General features: G+C 34.5%; 1 pseudogene; it reads left to right on the top strand.

The window, feature by feature from the left end:
* Positions 1-13,703: 13,703 nt before the first annotated feature.
* LOC116121585 lies at positions 13,704-19,607 on the top strand (annotated as a pseudogene).
* Positions 19,608-21,145: the final 1,538 nt, after the last annotated feature.

The raw sequence follows: 21,145 nt of genomic DNA, 5'->3' as shown, positions 1-21,145 counted from the left end.
CAGGATCTCCCAATATGTCTGTTTTTCGAAACAGACAACCTCCTCGACAACAGTGGTCCCCACGAACCACATCACCATCTCAAGTTCCACCCACACCCTCATACAATTCCACTCCATCTCCACCACCAAAGGCTCCACGAACCACTACAACCCAACCTGGTCCTTCTTCCTCGGCTCCACCAGGACCACCTCCCAGTTTTATGATGTCCTCGTCAGGATCAAATCCTATCACGGATTTCCTTACCCATCATACCACAGCAGATCTTACACCCATACAGAATCTTCCCATACAATATGCCACTTTAGAAGATTCTAGTTCCTCTGAAGACTCTGACGAGACTTCGTCCACTGAATCTGACTCCCCTGTCATTTTCATGAATCAAGCTCATCAGCCACCTCCGGCTCATCCTCCTGAACCTATTGTGGAAGATCCTCCTGAACCAATGGATACCACTGAACCACCATATACACCATTTTACCCACAAATACAGTATACCCCATCCTCTTCAGGCCCTTGGTTCAATCTTGATGAACATTATCCCTCTAAATGGCGACAGAAAATCCATGAGATTTATACTTGGGCTGAAACTGAGATGATAAAGCCCAATGCAACTTTGCTTAGTGTCTTAGAAGCGGTTGTTGCTCGCTTCATGGGAATTCTTAAGCTATGGTGGAACAATCTTGGCACATACAGACAACAACAAGTTGTTGATGTTCAAACTCTGGATCAGTTCATTGGATTTCTCTTGAAAGAATTTGTTGGCGAAACCCAAAATCGTGTTGATCAACTTCGTGATGAATTCTTCAAGCTCAAGTGTTGCTCTTTTGATCCTAAAGACTTGCAACTACATTTCAAACGAGCTTCTCTCCGTTTTTATGAAATTGGTGGTCCAGATGACCCCAATATCAAGCAGGCCTATTTAAGCTCCATTCCCGACTCTCTTTCACAAGAGACCCTACGGCTTATTGAACAGAATGGGCTTACACTTGCTTCAATTACTTTTGGTCACCTTGGCCAATTAATTGACAAAGCTCTTCATGGCCTCTGCAACAAATGGAACTTTATAAACCAGTTCCACCAGACTGGTCAACGTATTGAGAAATCATGCCAGCGTCCTGATCTTATTCTCAAATGTTCCCATAAGGACACCACTTGCCACTGTCCTACAAAAAAGAAGAAACATTTCCGTCGCTTTAAGCAGAAGCCTTGGTTTTCCAAAGAAACGGAAAAGAAACCTTTTCGCAAAAAAGGGTCAAAATTTCGCTTCAGAAAAAAGAAGCGTCGTGCTTATTTTCAGAAAAAGAAGTCAGGATCCCCCAAAGCCCAACGCTGGTACTTTTGTAAACAGCCGGGTCACTTTGCAAAAAATTGCCCTCAGAAACAGAAGCTTGCCCATCAACTGATAGCAACAGATCCTACTCTAGATCACCATGATCTTGAGTCCCTCTACTCGGAGACAGAAGAACCAACTTCTTCAACTGTATTTGCAGTTGATCTTTTTGCTGCTCCTACCATCCTCAGTGATGATTCTTCCCCCAGTGACTACTCAAGTGATAGTTCTTTCCAGTTCGGATATTTTCCTATGAATTTATCTGTTCAAGTCCCCATGGTGGAACTTACCCTTTACCTCACCTTCAAATATGATCACCCAATCAAAGTTATGGCTTTATTTGATACTGGTGCTACGTCCACTATTCTCAATCCAGATGTGTTACCTGAAGAATATTGGTCTCCTCATATCAAGTGGTTTACAGCAGCCAATGGTGAACACTTTTCAACCAATCTTATCAGTAGACCTATCCTCATCCAGTTCTTCCCCAACCTTATCCTGACTCATCAATGCCTTGGGTCGCATCATCCCAAGAAGGATATGGTTGTTGGATGGGATCTTCTCACCCAGCTCCTCAAAGCAAAATTCACTTTTACCTCAGAAGGCCTGAAACACAAATCCTATTTCCAGCCTTACAAACAACCCAAAAATTACTTCACCACCTTACCTATTTCCTCTGCCTCGGCCACAGACATCACCACTCAACTTATTGCTGAATGTTCTGCAGACTCACACTCAGAGTTTCTCACCAAATGTACACACCCTTTGTGGCTTAACCCTGAGTTCTTTGTTAGTCTTCCTTTCAAGAAAAATGAAGACATCAATCCCACCAAAGCCACTCACCCTGGCATGACTCCAGAACATCTTGCTTTAGCCCAAGAAGAATTGGCCCAATTGGAAAAGGAAGGTCTCATTGAACCAACCCAATCTCCATGGGCTTGCCAAGCCTTTTATGTCAACAAACGAGCAGAACAAGTCCGCGGAAAACTCCGCCTTGTTATCAATTACAAACCCTTGAATTGGTTCCTTGCTGATATTAAGTTCCCTCTTCCTCGACAGAACTTTTTATTCAGCTATTTGACCAATGCTCATGTTTTTTCCAAGTTTGACCTCAAAGCAGGCTTTTGGCAACTTGGTTTACATCCGACTGAAAGAGAAAAGACTGGATTCTGCATTCCCAATCTCCACTATCAATGGACTGTTCTACCCTTCGGTCTTAAAACTGCCCCCTCTATTTTCCAGAAAGCCATGATCCGTATTTTCCAACCCATTTTGAAGCAAGCTCTCATCTATATTGATGATATTTTGCTTTATTCCCCCGATCATTCCAGTCATATGTCTCTCCTCCACCAATTTTACACCCTCCTCAAAAAATATGGTGTCATGCTCTCTAAAAAGAAGATGGTCCTCAGTACTACCTCCATCGATTTCCTTGGCATGCATATTGAAGATGGCCAATATCAACTTCAACCTCACATTGGCAGAGAACTTCTCAAATTCCCAGATTCACAGCTCACTTTCACAGAAACCCAACAGTTTCTTGGAATTGTCACTTACATGGCTCCTTTTATCAAGAAACTTTCCCCTTTGGTTCGCCCCCTTCAATTAATGATCAGAAAGAATCCTCCTCCTTGGGGTCCAGACCAAACCACTTCAGTAAAGCGCCTCAAAGAAATTGCTTTACAACTTCCACCACTTCAAATTCCTTCTAATGGCCAACGAATCCTCCAGACATATGCAAGTGATTCTCATTGGTCCACTATCCTTCTTGAAGAACTTAATGGAGTTCGCAAAGTTTGTGGATACAAAAGTGGACATTTCAAACCTAGTGAAGAACACTACCACTCCACATACAAAGAAATTCTTGCTGTCAGACGTGGTATTGAGAAATTTGAATTCCACTTGATCAACCATCATTTTCTTGTGGAAATGGACATGTCATCCTTTCCCCGTATGCTCGAGTTCAAGCAGAAAGAAATTCCCGATGCCCAACGACTTCGCTGGGCCCAATGGTTTTCTCGCTACCAGTTCACTGTCAAACATATCAAAGGCAAACACAATACCCTTGCAGATTTGCTCTCCCGGCCCAAGAAATCCAAACCCAATTACCAGATAAGCCCACATATACCAACCCCATCAATTCCTGTTTTATGCATGATGAATCCTTTCTCGGATCAACCACCAGAAGTTCCGGTCCTTCTTGAAGAAAACAGTTTAGACCAACACCTTCCCCACCTTACCTCCCAATACCAAACACAGACCATCCAAGTCACAGGCCTACAAACTCTTGGTGGATTACACTATCACCCTGATTATCCTTTCCTCACCCTTTTCCAAATATCTGATCCACACACGTTCACCACCCCTCTTTTGTATCTCCTATGGTGTCTCCTATACAAACACATTTTAGCCTTCGAATTTCCCCTTCAACCCATGGTTTCTTATTTCCAATCATACAAACCTTTCCAACCTACCCCTGGTTTTCCTGAATTTCTATTCCAGACTTTCCTCGAATGGTTTCACCCTCTCTCATACTGGAAACATCTTTTCACCCAACAAGCATCCCTCTGCACCAAGCTTCATCTCCCTACATCCCATGTTATCTTTACTTTTCAACGTGATCATTACCTCACCACTGATCTCACCCATATTGGCACTATTAAAACATACCGCCTCCATACATTTTCCCTCCACACAGATTGGTCTTTCCATCTTCCAGAACTTAAACATTTTCAGACCCATATGTGCCACATAAACAAATATATCCCTCCATCCCTTTGGCCTCGTCATAACCCCTCAGAACCACCTTGGGATACACTTCCTCATAACTATTGTCAAACCTTGATCACGGCTGTTCACCAACATGCAGACTCCCGAGCAACATCTTCTTCGACTATCCGACCAAAAGTCAAGGATACTGTTCCCGTCTCCCAATACACTCAGCTCATTAACCACAGCCCTCCCCAAACACTTTATCCTTTGGAATATGATCCAACCCATGCTATTACCATCCCTGGAATACAGACTGGTGATTCAGACCTTGATCTTGTTCTCAACAATCCAGCCTATGTCCAGACTCAAGCCCGTATGATCCAAGATTCCCAAGATCCATATTCACCTGATCCACTTTGGTGGAAAACTCTTGGATATACCCACGACCCAATGGACTCTGACGATAAGGAAGATCCAAACAGGACGGACACCTCATCCTCTGAATAACGTCATCCTGCTGATCTCATCTTCTCCTCAGATGAAGACACGTAGCCTCCACCGACTGTCAGCAACATCGTAGCCGTTTATTTTAATCTCTTGCCACTTGTATTTTACTTTTATGTCGGCCAGATCTTGGCCTTCCACTTGTTGAAATGTTTGTAATCCCTATGTATTACGTGTACGGTTTGCAATGCTTGTAATATGCTTCCCTTCTCCTATAAAAGGAGACTCCCCTTCTTTCAGAAGGCAGAGAAGGAAGAAACGCAATAAAAACTTCTTTCTACAATGTCTCTCTCTCTCTAAATCTCTTAAATGCATTAGTTCTGTTAAAGATTTCTCTGGCCAGAAGCCCTCCTTCTTCACAGAAGTTTCTCGTTTTAACAGACACTCAGTTCGGCTCTGCCGCGGTTGTCTGTTAACACCTGAATATTTTTGTGATCCTGGATGCGGCGTTTTGTGCTATTCATCTCCCCTGGTTCTACTGTTACGACTACTCTACTACAGCGTTACGGGTGTTTTCTGGAGCTGGCCTCCTTTTCAGAATCTAGTAGAGGCCGCAGCTCACTGGCCCGTCGTGGTTGACGTTTTTGTAGCAGCATTATCCAACTTTAGGGTATATCGGCTGGAAACCAGTAACCGCCTTAAAAGCTGCCTGGCAGCACTTGGCGACTTCTGGTATAACAACGCCACGTACCCCGACGTCGTTGCCGCATATTTGGCAAGGCAAATTAAGTCATTTTAATTAACATGTCATAAATTATAAATTTTTTAAAAATATTTTAAACATTTTTCTTTTAAGATCTCACCCAAACTAAATCGACCCTCTCATCAACCGCTCTTATTATTTTATTTTTTTATAACCAGAGTGTCTGGGCCAATTAACGCACATTTCAACTAATCTTCGAGGTCTATTTAACATCATACAAGCTCAATGGGTCAAGTAAACCACAAATGTGGTAAGTGGTCATTTGTGGGACTCGAGCACAAAACCTCTAGATAACTTATCTATATGACTAAAGTCTTACCATTCCGCCACAAAGCTAATGGTTTATTACCGCTCTTATTTTCTAGTCTCATTTCTCAACTAACATCGGAAATAATTTATTTATTTTTTAGTTTTCAACTGAGAAAGTTTAACAAAAAATATATTTTTAGTATTTGCCGATACCAAGATTTAGGGAAAAAAAATTGTTTTAACAAGTATCGTAATGACACACATAAAAAGTTAGAAACAGCTAAAATCAATTTTTTTTTTTTATAAAATAATATAATTCCAATATATAATAAGTTTTTTTTTCATTTTAGGGCATAAGCTAAGATAATTAATTTAGAAATCGAACGGTTACGAGGAGATGGGCTTAATTGATAAGATTCATTTATGTAGGGTGTACTGTTGTATGCATGTAAACAAATTGGAGTACTGTGTGTGACGAGTTTCGTATTATTGTGAAAGTATTAGTGGTGTCACTTCAGAATCCGAAGATAATGTAGTGACCTAAATCAATTCAGCTTTCTCTGAATACGTCTCTTTGCAACTCCCATTTTTGGTAAGAAGAAGAGGAACAATTTCCCTACACTCGATTCAGCTTTTATAGTGGCTGTGACTTGTCTTATGACCAGTTATGAGTTGTACCAGCTGCCATTTCCACTGTTCTTAGATGCTCCTTTTCTCTCTTTTCAATATTCACATGCATCCATACAAGAAAAGTTTTAAGCCATTAGTTTCACCATGTCACCAAAACAAATACAAAAATGTTACGGACACCGACAAAAATGTTACGGACACCTAATGCTAGTACCAAAATTTTGCATCGATCTATATGGCATCTGACGTAGACGTGACCACGTAGGACACAATACATGTATTCAGTGAAGGAACGGTCATCCAATAATTATGGACGTCCGTCCATATCTTATGAACGATCGTTCATCACAAATTGACGAGAGTCCAGAAAATATCAATAGACTCTCATCCATATGTTATGGACGGGAGTCCCTTTACTATGGACAAACATCCACATTATATGGACGGTCGTTCATATAATTTTAAAGTACAAAGTATTGGACACTAATCCATCTCAAATATATAAATTTTTTTTTTAATTTACAATTTTTTTTTCATTTATAAAAAACTATGGCTTGTCTAAGTCAAAATTTTTAGATGAAATATTCATTTTTAAAGCACAAAACTTTTAGATGAAATAAAAGAATTTTATTTTTTTATTTTTAAAGTACAAAGTATGGACATCAGTCCATCTAATGAGGATGGTTGTCCATATACAATGAACGACCATCCAAATGAGATGGACTGGCATCCATACTCAAATAAATTTCTTTTTTAAATTTACAATTTTTTTTTTCATTTATAAAAAAAATGCAAAGCAAGAGAGATAGATAAAAAATACTCACAATGTAGAATTTTTTAAAGAAATTTTTTTATTAAACTAGAATTTTGGTATGGACGGCCGTCTATCTTACACGGACGACCGTCCATTATTTGTTTTTAAACTTTTTTGGGTAGACGTCCATCTTATATGGATGCCTGTCCATTATTTGTTTTTAACTTTTCTGGACAGGCTTCCATCTTATATGGGCGTTCGTCCACAGTAAATGGACATCCGTCCATATTATATGGACGAGAGTCCATTGATATTGTTATGGATAATCATCCATTCGTGATGAACGATCGTCCATAATGTATGGACGGTCGTCCATTCACGGAATCAGTATTTTCTGTACAATGTGGCTGCATTTTAGTGGATGCCACATTGTTCAGTAAAAAATTCCAGTGCATAAATTCGATGTCCGTAACATTACTCCAACAAATATATATACACTGATCTCTTAAAATTACTATGGTAATTATATGAGAAATACTTACATAGGATGATCTCGTTACCTCACTTTATTAGCTTGGTGACTCATTATATCCATGAAACATTTTCTCGGACAAAAAAAAACATTATCTAAACACTTATTGAAAATCTTACTCAAGGGATTCTACTGTAGAAGACAACTTTTTTTATATATAACTTGTCAATATATATCTGATCCATGCATAATACCTTGAAAAATGGATACATTGACTTCTACTTAGTACGTACTAGCAATAGGTCAAGATCATCTACAATGGTGATGGCTATTGTTGAATAATAGAGGTAGTGTCATGACAAAATTTAGCAATAGGTCAAGACCACCTATTATGTTGCTGGTTATTGTTGAATAATAGAGGCAGTGTCATGACAAAATTTGGAAGAAAGAAAATTTTGAGACACTTATGCTTGTTTTGTTGGATAGTCTGTATCACGTCAATCAAATGAGGTGATAAAATTATACCATATAAGTAATTCATTTAGGAGAATTTTTATTTTGTTCTTAGATTACTATCATTTAATTTATATCAGTATCTGAAATGTACTTATAATTAAAAGACAGTATTATATACTTGTATTAGGTTTTTTTTTTTTTTTTTTTTTCTCATAAATGGATTCTTTGACGATATAAACGAGGTTTTAATAATTTAGGGTGGTATATGATACTTTTTCTTTATAATAATGGGTGTGTTTTAAATTGAGTGATTGTAGAGGGTTTGCGAAATAAATCGTGTAAGAATATATATATATATATATATGGGGGTGTCTGGGTCAGTCTGTGTGCACCTTCATTAATCTTTAGATCTATAGAACAACCTACATGTCTAATAGGTTAAGTAAGTCACAAAAGTGATAAGTTGAGTAATCTAAGGTCTTGCCATCTGATCACAAGCCAAATGGTTTTGTATACGTAATATTACTCGAAGAAGAACTATAGTCTAATGATCAAAAGCTTAAAATTATGGATAACTAAAGGGACATTTTTATAATTAATAATCCAACCTAATACTAGTAGAGATCTCTTAAGTGGATAGGTTGATATTTAAGATGGTCCCAAGGAGAGTTATATTATATTTATGTGTTGCCATCAATTAGAATAGATAGTTATGTCATTTAATCAACAGTTAATGCTAATTAATGAAATTAATTTTTAATCTAAGCTCAACTAGCCACGAAGCTCTAGCTAACGTTCCAGTAATACCAACAATAACAATACAACAACCAGGCAGCTCTAATTAAATAACCAACAATTAATCATGGTTGGTGCATGTCTAACATCCCCTTAATTAACAATTAAACGAACAATATTATTGATTGAATTAGGATCGTTTCGTGATCTCGAGTTTTTAAGAATCTTGTCACATGTAAGATTTATTTGTTCGTTATATTCCTAAATGTTTAATTTATTTATTTAAGTAAAAAGCTTAGATGAGGAGAAGGTTCTAGTGTCGAGTTCTCTCGAGTTTTTAAGAATCTTGTGACATGTGTATTTTTAATTTAATTATGGTTAATATTAATCACAACTGGTCCTGATTGATTTTAGATGGAAGAAAATTAATTTATTTAGTCTTTTTTAATTAGTTAATTATGTTGTTATATTTAAGAACAAACCTACTTTGATGAATTAGAATCCTTTGGCATCTATCAATTTGATTCCATTTATACGATTTTCTTATACATTTTTAGTTGGTAGCTTCTTTTGTGACCCATTTGATAGGTCAATGTCTATTATCTCTAATCCACTTGAAGTTTACACTGTTCTAAAAATCAGATCGGATCAATCGATCCGATCGAAAGTCAACAGCAAAACTGATCCGGTTACAACTAAAATAATAATATTATCTAAAAGATTTTTGAAAATTTCTTAACAAATACATCTCTAAAAACACTTTTCCATTAGTTATAGTTTACTTACCGGCTAAAAAAGCTTAATTAAGTCGTAGAATTCTTAAAATTGTTTTATGATAAGTGCTTCATCTCAAAAGAGTTTATAGAATTTTAAATAAGCTATTTTACATCTGTTCAAGAAGCTCAATTAACTTAATTAAAATTTTGAAAATTTGAAAATATCCTTGAACTATTTTATGAATTTTACTTCTTCTATCTCATATTAAAGCCTATTTTAGTTATTTAAAATTAAAATATTCTTTTATATTCAAAATTTGTCGTTATTTTAGAAGCGGTACTAAATAGACCATCGACCAGAATATTATTATTTTAATATAAACAAAGAATAATTGTCAAATACTTCTCAATTGCAAATAAATAAATAAAGTGAATTTTTGTCCAATATATATCAACCCTTTCTGAATTAAAAAGAATTTATACAAAATTTCCTTCATATCATTGGCTTTCGGCCATTAATTTTCTTTATAAAGCCAACCTAATTTCATACTTTCTTTATAAAGCCTGCCTATTTTTGTTTAGTTTGGTGCCGCCAAGCCTCCACATAATATTTTATCCAATTTTTTTTCTAATTGTTTTTGGCTTTTTGCTGTAATTGTTGACGAATAATTTTCTTGGTTTTTTTATTTATGGAGAATTGTCAAGCTCCATGGCCTAACCCTAAATAGGAAATTAAATAAATAAAAAAATTGAGACAAAGTCTCTTATTTTTATGGGTACTAAAGGCTATACTAGTTGAATTTCTTTTTCCATTCTCTATGTATAATTAATTAATCGAATATGCTCTTATTTTATTATTATTTTTTTCTTTGATATAAGTCTATGAATTGAGGTTCGTAGAGGAAATAATTCAACTCCAAGTTGCATATAAAGAATTGTATAATTTATTTGAAAAGTATGAGAGATTGTTGAAGGTTGCCCTTTCATTTTATTTTTTATTTTTGAATAGGAGTATTTGAGTCAGTTTACGTCTACCGCAACTAATCTCTCGATATCTTGAAATTAACGACCGAGTAAACTCTCCAATAGCCAGCACTATTAGCAATCGAGAAAAATCGAACTCAAAATCTCTTGAGTAATACACTCAAGAGTTTGTATTATCCCACTCGACCACCTAGGAGTGGTTAGGTTCAAATATTTATTATCAATATAAAAATTAGCCTTACCATTTCAAGTAATTTTATTCACAATATTGGCAAATAGTGGTCAAAGAATTCATTAGATTGGTTATAATCCGATTAATTTTTTCTTAAAAAATATATCAATAAAAGAATCAACAAGGTATTTAAAAGGAATTTTCATTTATTTCCCTTGGGTTTGATTTTTTCTTCTAAAAAAATGATTCTTAAATGTGTCAAAAATATTTCCTAGAGTATTATAAAAAATAACCTTGAAACTTCATAGAATTTTTCAAAAGCCTCTTCTCTTACAAAAATCCAATAACAATAATATAAAGTTCAATTTTAATGATTTTTGTTTTCAAAGCCTCGAGATACCCAAAGGTATAAGACTAATTCCCAATCGAGGCTCGGGTAAATGCCCCTGTTCACAAGCTACTTCTAATGAGATTCGAACCCTTAACATTGCAGGTAAAGTTCACCCACTGAGAGTCTAGTTAATAGGTAGACCATAGCTCGTGGTTAATTTTGATGAGTTTTTTAATTAAAGGAATACTATGTTTTATAATCATATGATTTAGTTATATCATAACCAAAAGTATGAAACATCAATCTACATTAATATTATCTTAACCACACTTGTTATCTCATTTGCATGCAAAACTCCAAAGATAATAACACATCATGCCACCGAAAAAAAAAAAAAAAGAAACATAATTAATGAGAATAATTTTGTAACTTTAGTGGTACAACCTAATTAGTGTTCTTGATAATTTACTAGAAAGATATGCAACTCCTAATTAATAGAGTCTATGACATGCTCCCTTTAAAATCCTTAAATTAAATCGGATTTCGATGAATGTACAGTATTTGTGATCATAAACAGATGGTTATTATTAACCCAATAACATTACTCAATTATATTTTTTGGTGTGATGTACAGTGCCATATTTAACGTTATCATATAATTAAAAAGTAATGTTATACCCACAACTTTTTCTCACAAACTTGTTCTCACAATCCCGACGTGACAGTTTGTCATTGGTCAACTCGTAAAATGGGTCCCGCCTGCTTGTATGAGTCCCGTCTGTCCATTTGTGAGCTAACTAATAACGAGCTATCATGTGAGAGAAAGTTTATGAGAAGAGGTTGTGGGTGTATCATTTTCCCTTAATTAAAACAATCCCTATTACTTCATCCCTTAAAACCCTTAATCAAATATCTTTAACCATAATCCGACGGTTATTATTAACCTAGTAATACCATCCAATACTAATTTCAGTGTAATGTCATATTCAACATTACCGTATAATTAATAGACGCCACCCCTTAAAACCCTTAAACGAATGAAAATTATGATAACATATAGTATTTTTTACCATGATCTGAAGGTTATTATTAACCCAATAACATTATCGAACCAATATTCAGGTATCATCCTCCGTTTTATATTGAACATGACATTGGACATCACACCAAAAATAATCATAAAAAAAAAAAAAAAATTCTTTAATAATCAAAGAAAAACAAACAAAATAAAAGAGAGAGAGAGAGAGAGAGAGAGGGAGATACATAGAATCACCTTTACATATAAGCAAAATTTATATCATTGACCGTTGACCTCCCGCGTGATTTCATTTCCCTCAATTCCCTCCGTTTCAATAACTTTCCCCGTTCCGTTTCTGCCACTACGGACCTCACTATTAATAATCTAATATCATAAGGTAATTCTCGTGATTGTAAGGAAAATACAAGGGCTAATTCGTCATTTAAACTCTGCCCTTAAAATAATACAAATTACAGCGACGACAAACATCATAATATATCAGAAACAATTCCCACGCGCAGTAAGCAACGTGGTGGTCAGCGGATATCTCAAAATTCAAGAACTTTGAGATTTTCTTAAATTATTTATATCCATGTGATAATTAATAAATAAAAATAGAGAAAAATAAATCTTTAATAGCATTTATTTTTTTTTAATATTGAAAATGTGTTTAATATAATATTCAAAAATTATTTTTGAAGTTAATAACTATAGAAAACGCAAAAGATTTTATTAATTTTTTTATTTTAGACTAGCTAGTTTTAATAATCGTATCCAAAATTGTTTGAAATCGCATTTTATAAGAAAAAAATATTTGTAATTTATTATTTTAGATCCATTTTTAAAATTATATTGTAAGAAAACAAAATAGTTAGTTTTTTAACATCCTTTAATGTTAGACATACTTTTGTTAGATTTTTTTTTCAATAAAAATGTGTTTAAAATTTAATCAAACATCGAAAATATTTAGGTTAGAATAACAATCATTTCACGATCTCAATTCACATCTCATTAGGTCTCAGGTAATGGATAGACAAAACTTTTTTTGTTATTTGTACAACCAATCAAGGTTTTAAAACCCGACCTAGGGAGTGATCAGGTTGACCGGTCGAACTGGTTTAACTGTTGGACCGAACCGTGATGTCATCATGCTGATGTCAGTGTGATGACATCAATATGACATATAAAAAAAAATAATAATAAAAAAGCAATTCAACCGTTGGGTCGAATCGGTTAGACCAGCGGTTCGTAACAAAAAATCTGATCCAAGCGTGGTTCAAACTGGGTCATTTGAAAATTTCGGTTCTTTAGTCGAACCGACCTGTCTTGATCACTAGTTCTCGGTTCAACCGATTGAACCAACCGGATCGAGTTTTAAAACCATACAACCAATTACAGTACTAAAACCATAAACTGAAACGTATTTGACATGCATAAATCACATGATTAGTTAATTGTTCGGGCATTGCATCTTTCTAAAGTACCGACGTTCATTTTTTTCTCAAAATGCGTACCTCTGTGAACCGACAATAACTAATATCAAAGTCCAATTTTCATAATTTTCAATATAAAATATTTATCTAAATTTCAGTCTTTAAAATGTTAGTTGAAGTTATTTATTCATTATCCATTATCGACCAACAAAGTTTACTCACTTTTGATCGAACAAAAAAATGGTGCATGATTGAAAGCGCTCCCTCAGTCTTGAGTTCGAGTTGTATCAAGAGGTGACCAATTATCATATCTGAAAAAAAGAAAAACCTAATCGTTAGTTACTATCAACTAATATAAACGTGTAAAAGAATATAGGATGTATTATATAAAATTAGGAGTGTGTGAGGAGCACCTGAAGAATGTGGCGCGTGAAGAGGTGGGGTCAAAGTTGTGTATATAATTCATGTCCGTATTATGAGAGTGTCTTTCCTTTTACAACTTTTGCTTTCTCTTCCCTCCCAATTCTCTCTTTCTCTCTTTTATCATAATCATCTTCCCTTCCATCTCTCTATCTACCCTAATCACCTCCCTTTCCATCTTCAAAACCACCTCCAAACCCATTCCATTTTCTTCTCCAATCCCCTCTTCCCTCAACCCCAAATCAAATCTCAAACACCCCACAACCCCCCCACCAAAAAAAAAAGAAAAAAAAAAAAATCATAAATCAAAATCTCTACTCTCTTAGTGGGTCATTTTCATCTTGTACAATCTAGATCTCTATTGATCATTCACAATTCTGCTCTCCTCTTCTTCTTCTATATTGACCCCATTAACTCAAACGTAGAGAGAAACTAAAGGTTTGGTTTTTCTGTAAGATCGAATATCAAGAGAAAGAGAAAGAGAAAGAGAAGAGGAGAGATGACTCCAGCAAACTTGGCAGGGCAGTTCGGTGACACTACTTATACTAAAGTATTTGTTGGAGGGTTGGCTTGGGAAACTCAGAAGGAGACTATGGAGAAGTATTTTGAACAGTTTGGTGAGATCTTGGAAGCTGTTGTTATCACTGATAAGGCCACTGGCAGATCCAAAGGCTATGGATTTGTATGTTCAATCTTTCTGTTTAATTCTTGCATGTGATCTTCATATTGTGACTAGATCTTGAACAAAATATAACGAAATTTCAAACTTGTTTCGTTCGGTTTTAATTAGGTTACTTTTCGCGAGCCGGAAGCCGCCATGAAAGCTTGTGTTGATGCAGCTCCAGTGATTGATGGAAGAAGAGCTAATTGTAATCTTGCTTGTTTGGGAGTACAAAGATCCAAACCCTCAACTCCAAAGCATGGTATATTTACTACTTTCTTTTTTCTTCTTCTTTTTGTGACAAAATTGTTGATATGATATACTGTATCAGATCCAGGAAAAGTTTGATGAAATCTTTCCTTATTTCTGAAGCCACCATGGACAACAAGCTTAGTTGGTTCTGGATATTCCTCAATTATTTCTCATTTGTAAAAACTTGTGTATTTTCTTTTTCTTTTTTTAAATATTTTCCATTACCAATAGATAAAAACTCTAAGCACAGTCACATCCAGCTTGAATATTCCTCCAAACTTGGAAAGTTCTATTCCAGCTACTTTGTTTTTGTTGAATGATTGAATACTCCACCATACATTAACTAAAACTAGTTATCAGTTGGAACAACTCCTTGTGCTCTTTTTAAATGCATGAAGACAACAACAAACTCACATTCACACTATTCAATACAACAACACAACAACGATAGTTATTGACTACTTGGTACTTGCTACATGTATAAAATATTGTTTTTTATTTTTTTGTGTGTTCAATGTGAAGTAGTGATTTGTATTTCGTTTTGGGTTTTGCAGGAGAGGAGGAGGGAATTTTAGGGTTAGAGCTCTTTTCAAACAGGATTTGGAGGAGGAGTGGGAACAACTTTTCTTCAACTGCAACTTCCTCATTATGCCATCCAACAAGGATACATATAATCTTTATGGGTATTATGCTTTATTTTAACTTTTTTTTTTTTTTTTTTTTTTTTTGGGGTGTTCTCTCTCTCTTTGTAGGCATGTGTGGGGGAAGCTACATGCACGTGCATTGCCAACTCATGCACATTCATTCATTATCCCTTTATTAAGCTATCTAGGGTTGTCACTTGTAAGGTTGTCTAGCACGCTAGATGATTATTATGATCATCATCATCATCATGTTGTCGAGGACACATCCATCACTCTATGTCTATCATCTCCATCATATGTCTCTCTATCCACATGCTCAATATCAATCATGATCCCTCTCTCTCTCTCTCTCTCTCTCGAGTCAGGGTTACTCTGTTGTATAAGACTAACATTACCTTCACCCGGTTTAAATAGTCAGGATTATTCTACAGTACAAGAGTAACATTACCTTCACCTGGTTTAAATAGTCAAGATGATTCTACAGTACAAGAGGAACATTACCTTCACCTGGTTTAAATCAGATTCAGATGAGAGTAACGTTACCTCCAACACTATAACTTTACTCTCGGAGTCAAACTAAAGAATGTACATTGTTTAGTATGTGCATGCATCATGTACATGCATAGACGGGACAAGTGGAAACACATGCATGTGCTTTTAGTCCTTTATGTCATACATGCAATCATATCATGCATGTACAATCACAAACATGCACACATGGGGTTTTGCCTTTTGCATATTCTAGTACATTTTACATAAGTTTCATCTCTCAACTCTTCAAAAACCTTAACTTTTTTCTTCTGGGTGTTCTTCTAAACTCTCTTTCAGGTACTCTCCATACTCACCGGATTACACTTACCCTACGGTTTGTACCATATTCTCTTTATCTTCTCCCTTCTACTCTCTTCATCTTAAGACGATTTCTGAACAAGACAATGGCATCTTATCCTCTACTATTCTTAATTTGTCCCATTACAAAAATTATTATCTTATCAAAAGTTTTGGAACTTAACATATATATAGACAAGTATGAGCTTATTTATTTCATTAAAACTAGACGTTGTCTTATATTTTGAGATATAATTAATTTCATCTTGGTTTTATCTATATAATATACCAAAACTCATATGGGATTCTTAAAGGAAATGTATTTTCTGTGGTGGGTATAAGATTTTTGCCTTCAAATCAAACCACAGTGATATGATATCTCTCTCTTTTCTTTCTTTCTCCTTTTTACCAATAATTTAATATATATATTCTGGTAGAAGAAAGTTTTATGTGTAAACATTAATGGGTGACCACTCACCAGCAATTGTTGATATTCAAAGCTGGCAATGAAATGGACTTGTTACCAAGTGGGCTCATTCCCTATTTGTTGAGAGGGACAAAAGTTTTCTGTACTAAAATGGTGGGGATAATATATTATATAGTTTTCCATATATATATATATATATATATATTTGCCAATTAAGGGCTAAAAATTAATATTTGCTATAGTTTTAGCATATCATATAATTAATAAAAATTATCATTATTAATGTTCTGAATTTCTTTTAAATGTAATGGATTCCTAATGTAAGAAATTCACTAGGAAAACAGAATTTTTAATAAAAAATTTTAAAATCTAACAAATTTTGTCTTTTAATGGTTTAATTCATTATATAATGTTGGGAATTCTAGTCGTATTAAAAATAATAATAATAATAATAATAGAACGTCTATATATATATATATACTTGTTATTCATATATAATAATAATGTTATAGTGGATGTTTTAAATGTATATATAGCATAGGATATGGTAAAGATAATGAAATGATAAAGCTGGTCAAGTAATATTATGTTAATTAAATTGTTCATGAAAAGCCGACATGCATGAACGAGGATTCAGAGAATGAAGGATAAAGTGTTGAAATGTGAACTTTATTCAGTAGGATTATTTTGTTCTTTGTGGTCCATTCTCTCTGTCACAGCTTCACAGTCTTCCATAATTTCATGGAAGTTTGAAAGCGTAAATATATTTTTTATTATTAATTGTCAGTCAAAGTTAATATAGATTTTTGTTTAACTTATTTGAATTATGATTTTTTTTTTTTTTTTTCATTTTTTTGTTCAGAGCTACTACAACATTTATGGTGGAGCAACTGCTCAATATCCCATGTATGGCAATGGACCTAATGGCATGATGACTGGTGCAGCCACAGCAGCCTTCTATCCCTACCTCCAGTTCGGCGAAGGCAGTGGCGGAGCTACTGCAGCTGCTGGCTACACTTCCGGCCAGGGCTACGGTGTCCAATATCCTCACCACCTATTTCAGTACTCAGCCATCAATGCCACTGGTGGTTACCCTCAGCACTATGGTGCTCCCATGTCTCTTGCCCCTACACCAGCCTTGCAATCAGGTTTGTATCCTATAAACATCCACAAAATTTGTTTATTTTATTTATTTATTTTTTATTGTTTTACGCTTATAAATTTAAATCAAACCTCTTGTAACCTTAAACAGGCGAAATTTTAACCAATACCCACATATAAATATTCAAAAATTTTCATTAAACATATAAATCCAAATAAAAAAATATTCAAACAACTGAAATAGTTCATACTTGCATATAAACGTCGATTAATTAGTTCCTTTTTTTTTTTTAAGTGTTACCCTCTTACTAACACTTAAAATTTTCTTTAAACTTTTAAATTCAAACCAAACTTCAATGTATTATGCTATTCTTTTCTGCCTCAACTCTTCGGTCTTAAAAATGTTTATTTTAAGAATGAGTGATTGGTCTTTCTCTGACCATGGGGTTTTAAAAAAATGAGTAATTGAACTGGCTTAATCGATATCCGTTATATTTTTAATTTTATTTTTGAAATTAGCATGCATAGATTGGAGTTTTTGTTATGCAAGTGTGTGTTACTAACATCTTTGACAGTGTGCTTTGCTGTGCCACAGGCGTGAACATGGCTCTTCATGCACCACCAATTCCCCATCGCTAGAGTGATCCATCATCTCTTTGGCAAATCTCTTCACATGCAATATCTCTTCATCATCATCATCATCATCAGCTGCATGCTTCTCTCTTGATATCTCAAAACCTTTGGCCTAACCATGGTTCTCTTTCTCCCTCTCTCTCTCAACTCTAACACACGATGCTCAAGACAATGGCAAATTGAGCATTCTTGCACACACACAGAAGCCCCCCATAGGGGCTCAAACTCATCACCTCCAAAATTGGAATGGTGATGACCTGCATGCATATTTTTTTTTGTGCATCTTTCTCAAAGAAAGGTTCCTTGGAAGAGAACCAAAACCTCGTTTGTATCAAATACCAATCGAAGCTGGTGAATCAGCTAAATTGGGAACATTTTTTTTTTTTTTTAATATGTTGATTCTTGGCCTTGGAAAGGCCAAGAAAAAACAACCATTTTGTTTTTTGTAACTTGTTTTAGCCTAGGGAAGGGCTAATAAATTAGAAGATGATCAAAAAAGAAAAAATGGTTTGCGAAAATTGTAAATTCAACAACAAAATAGCAAACCCTTTTGATTTTAAAATCTCATGACCCTAGTTTTGAAATGGCTAATCCTTCCAACTTAATTTGGCTAATCAACCCCTCTAGATGAAGAGGCAGTTTTTTTAGCAAAATTAAACATTAGGGCACATGGGATGCCCACGGAAAGTCTTTTTTGTGCATTAACATGTAGTCTTAGGGTTTTAGATATCTAGGACCATGTAGCTATAAGCTAGGATAGAAAATGTTTTCTAAAAATGTTTTCACCAACTTCACTTTTATAAATCTCACATAATGTTTTTTTTTCTTTTTATCTTTTTTTCTTTAAAAAAAATCACCCATCTTCCCTTAGGGTAAGGGGAGAATTTGTTGTAAAAATTAGTGAAAATTGTGGCTAAACTTTTGGAGTATTAGCAACAAAACCCTAATCTTAGGAGGGATAGTGTCTTCTTTTTTTAGTTTTTGCATCTAGGGTTTAGAATGTTTCAAGAACTCCATTATTGGTTATGGAGATCAATGCATTTGCATGTAATCCTTGGAATATATTTTGGTTTCCTTGGATACTTCTTTACTAACCCAACCACCAACCATGGTTAGGACTTAGGTCAAAAATTTCCTCATCACTCTCTCTTTCTCTTTTTCTTTCTCTCTTTCACTCTTCTCAATGATCTCTTTCTCTTTCTCTTGCTCTTAAATTTCTCATGAAGAACACCTTTTTAATTGCTTTGATGATACTCTTTTTTTATTATCATGTATAATTAAGCCTATTATGGTTTGGATTGTAATTAGGAATGATGCTCTACTTAATTAGGACACAATTAAGATTCTAATTTTTCCATCCATATGCTGGTTGGGAAAATTATGAATTTGCTACTTACTAGCTACTTCTTTATGCTTAATTTTTAATTTTGAGACTCTTGTTTAATTAATTTTGCTTACTTATAATTAATTCTCTGCTAATTAATATGCTTTGTCCGTCATCTCATCACAATATATTGCAATTCAAATGTTTTAAATGTTTCAACTTTGTATTGGTCTCGATTAATTAATTAATAATTTCACTACTCCATTTTTCAATATTATCAATATCTCATTCTCATCTACTATATATTATATATATTTTTTGGTCAAGTTGAGTTGCATGTGCTTTACTTTATGGAAGCTTTTTGTACGGGTTTTGTTTTTATTTTAGAGTTAAAGTAATTTTCTCTCTTGGATACCACTAAATAACAATTTACCCCCCTCAAATATCTAAAATAACAATTTTATCCCTTATCATTAGTATTCGATTAAAGTTTTGATGTTTAATTTAACGATTCAAGTGTAAAATGTGATAGTAATATGAAAGAAACCCTGATAGAATAATGACGAGACGGGGTAAATTATTATTTCAAATGCCTGTTTAAGAACATTGTTTAGTAATACCTCGTAGAGGAGATTGTTCTTTGGCTATTGTTTTATGTTTTAAAAGTATTTTAAAATATAAATTATAACAATCAGTTTATCTAAAAATATGACCCTAAAGAGGAATTTTCTTAATTGGAGCCTAAAAAATCAGGGCCGACGTAAGCTCAATCCAGTAAAGGTCAATCACAGTTCAGAAAGACTTTATGTCGTTCAGACACTACCACATCGCGCAAGGACAGAAGAGGTAAGGTTGTCGTCAGTGTGGTAGGTGAAAGCTTGGCTTGTGAGTGGCTATGAATTGTCCACCTACCCAAGCCCTACATGATTTAAAAATATCTCATGTGCAGTCAGCAAATGAGAAGTAGGTTAGGAATTGTACCGCACCTGCCCAACTGCAGAATCATGATTACTACATTGAATCTCTTAACTATAAATAGAGGGATCCTCTCTCATTTACAAGATTCGTTCATTTTTAATCTTCCAAGAGCAGACTCTCCCTCTTTGTATTTAAATTCTCTCTCTAGATTGTAACTCAGCATCTGACTGTAATCATCCATCAATATAGATATAGTGGACGTAGGATTCGCTTTTTAGCATCTAAACCACTTTAAAAATTATCTCTTGTTTATTCTCTCATTACACATTTCCATATCACGTGTAATTTCTAAGTCCGCTCAACACTTTACACGTGCGAGTCATTAGTGTCAAAATCAAGCATCAATATATATTTGTTATTACGTTAGTAATATTATCGAATATTATTTTAGTTTATTTACGACAAAAGTAAGTAAATGTTGGACCACATGGGGACCAATACCCTCATCTCGGATTTGAAATTGGGGAACAATTTTAAGCCTCAAATTTGAGAATAATGGACCATATTGAGCCACTAAGGGGACAAGAAAATCTTTAATTTCATGGTGCTAGATCAGGGCTCAGAATTTTCCATCAAGTGAAAAAAAAAAAAAAAATTACAAATAGGATTCTATCTTTAGTGAAATTATTGTTTTTATATCAATATATTTTCTAATTCAATATTTTATTTAAAATCTT

The sequence above is a fragment of the Pistacia vera genome, unplaced genomic scaffold, assembly GCF_008641045.1.
Source record: "Pistacia vera cultivar Batoury unplaced genomic scaffold, PisVer_v2 Contig996, whole genome shotgun sequence".
Lineage (NCBI taxonomy): Eukaryota > Viridiplantae > Streptophyta > Magnoliopsida > Sapindales > Anacardiaceae > Pistacia > Pistacia vera.
The sequence above is the reverse complement of the archived record's forward strand: the minus strand, read 5'-3'. Positions and strand labels throughout refer to the sequence as shown.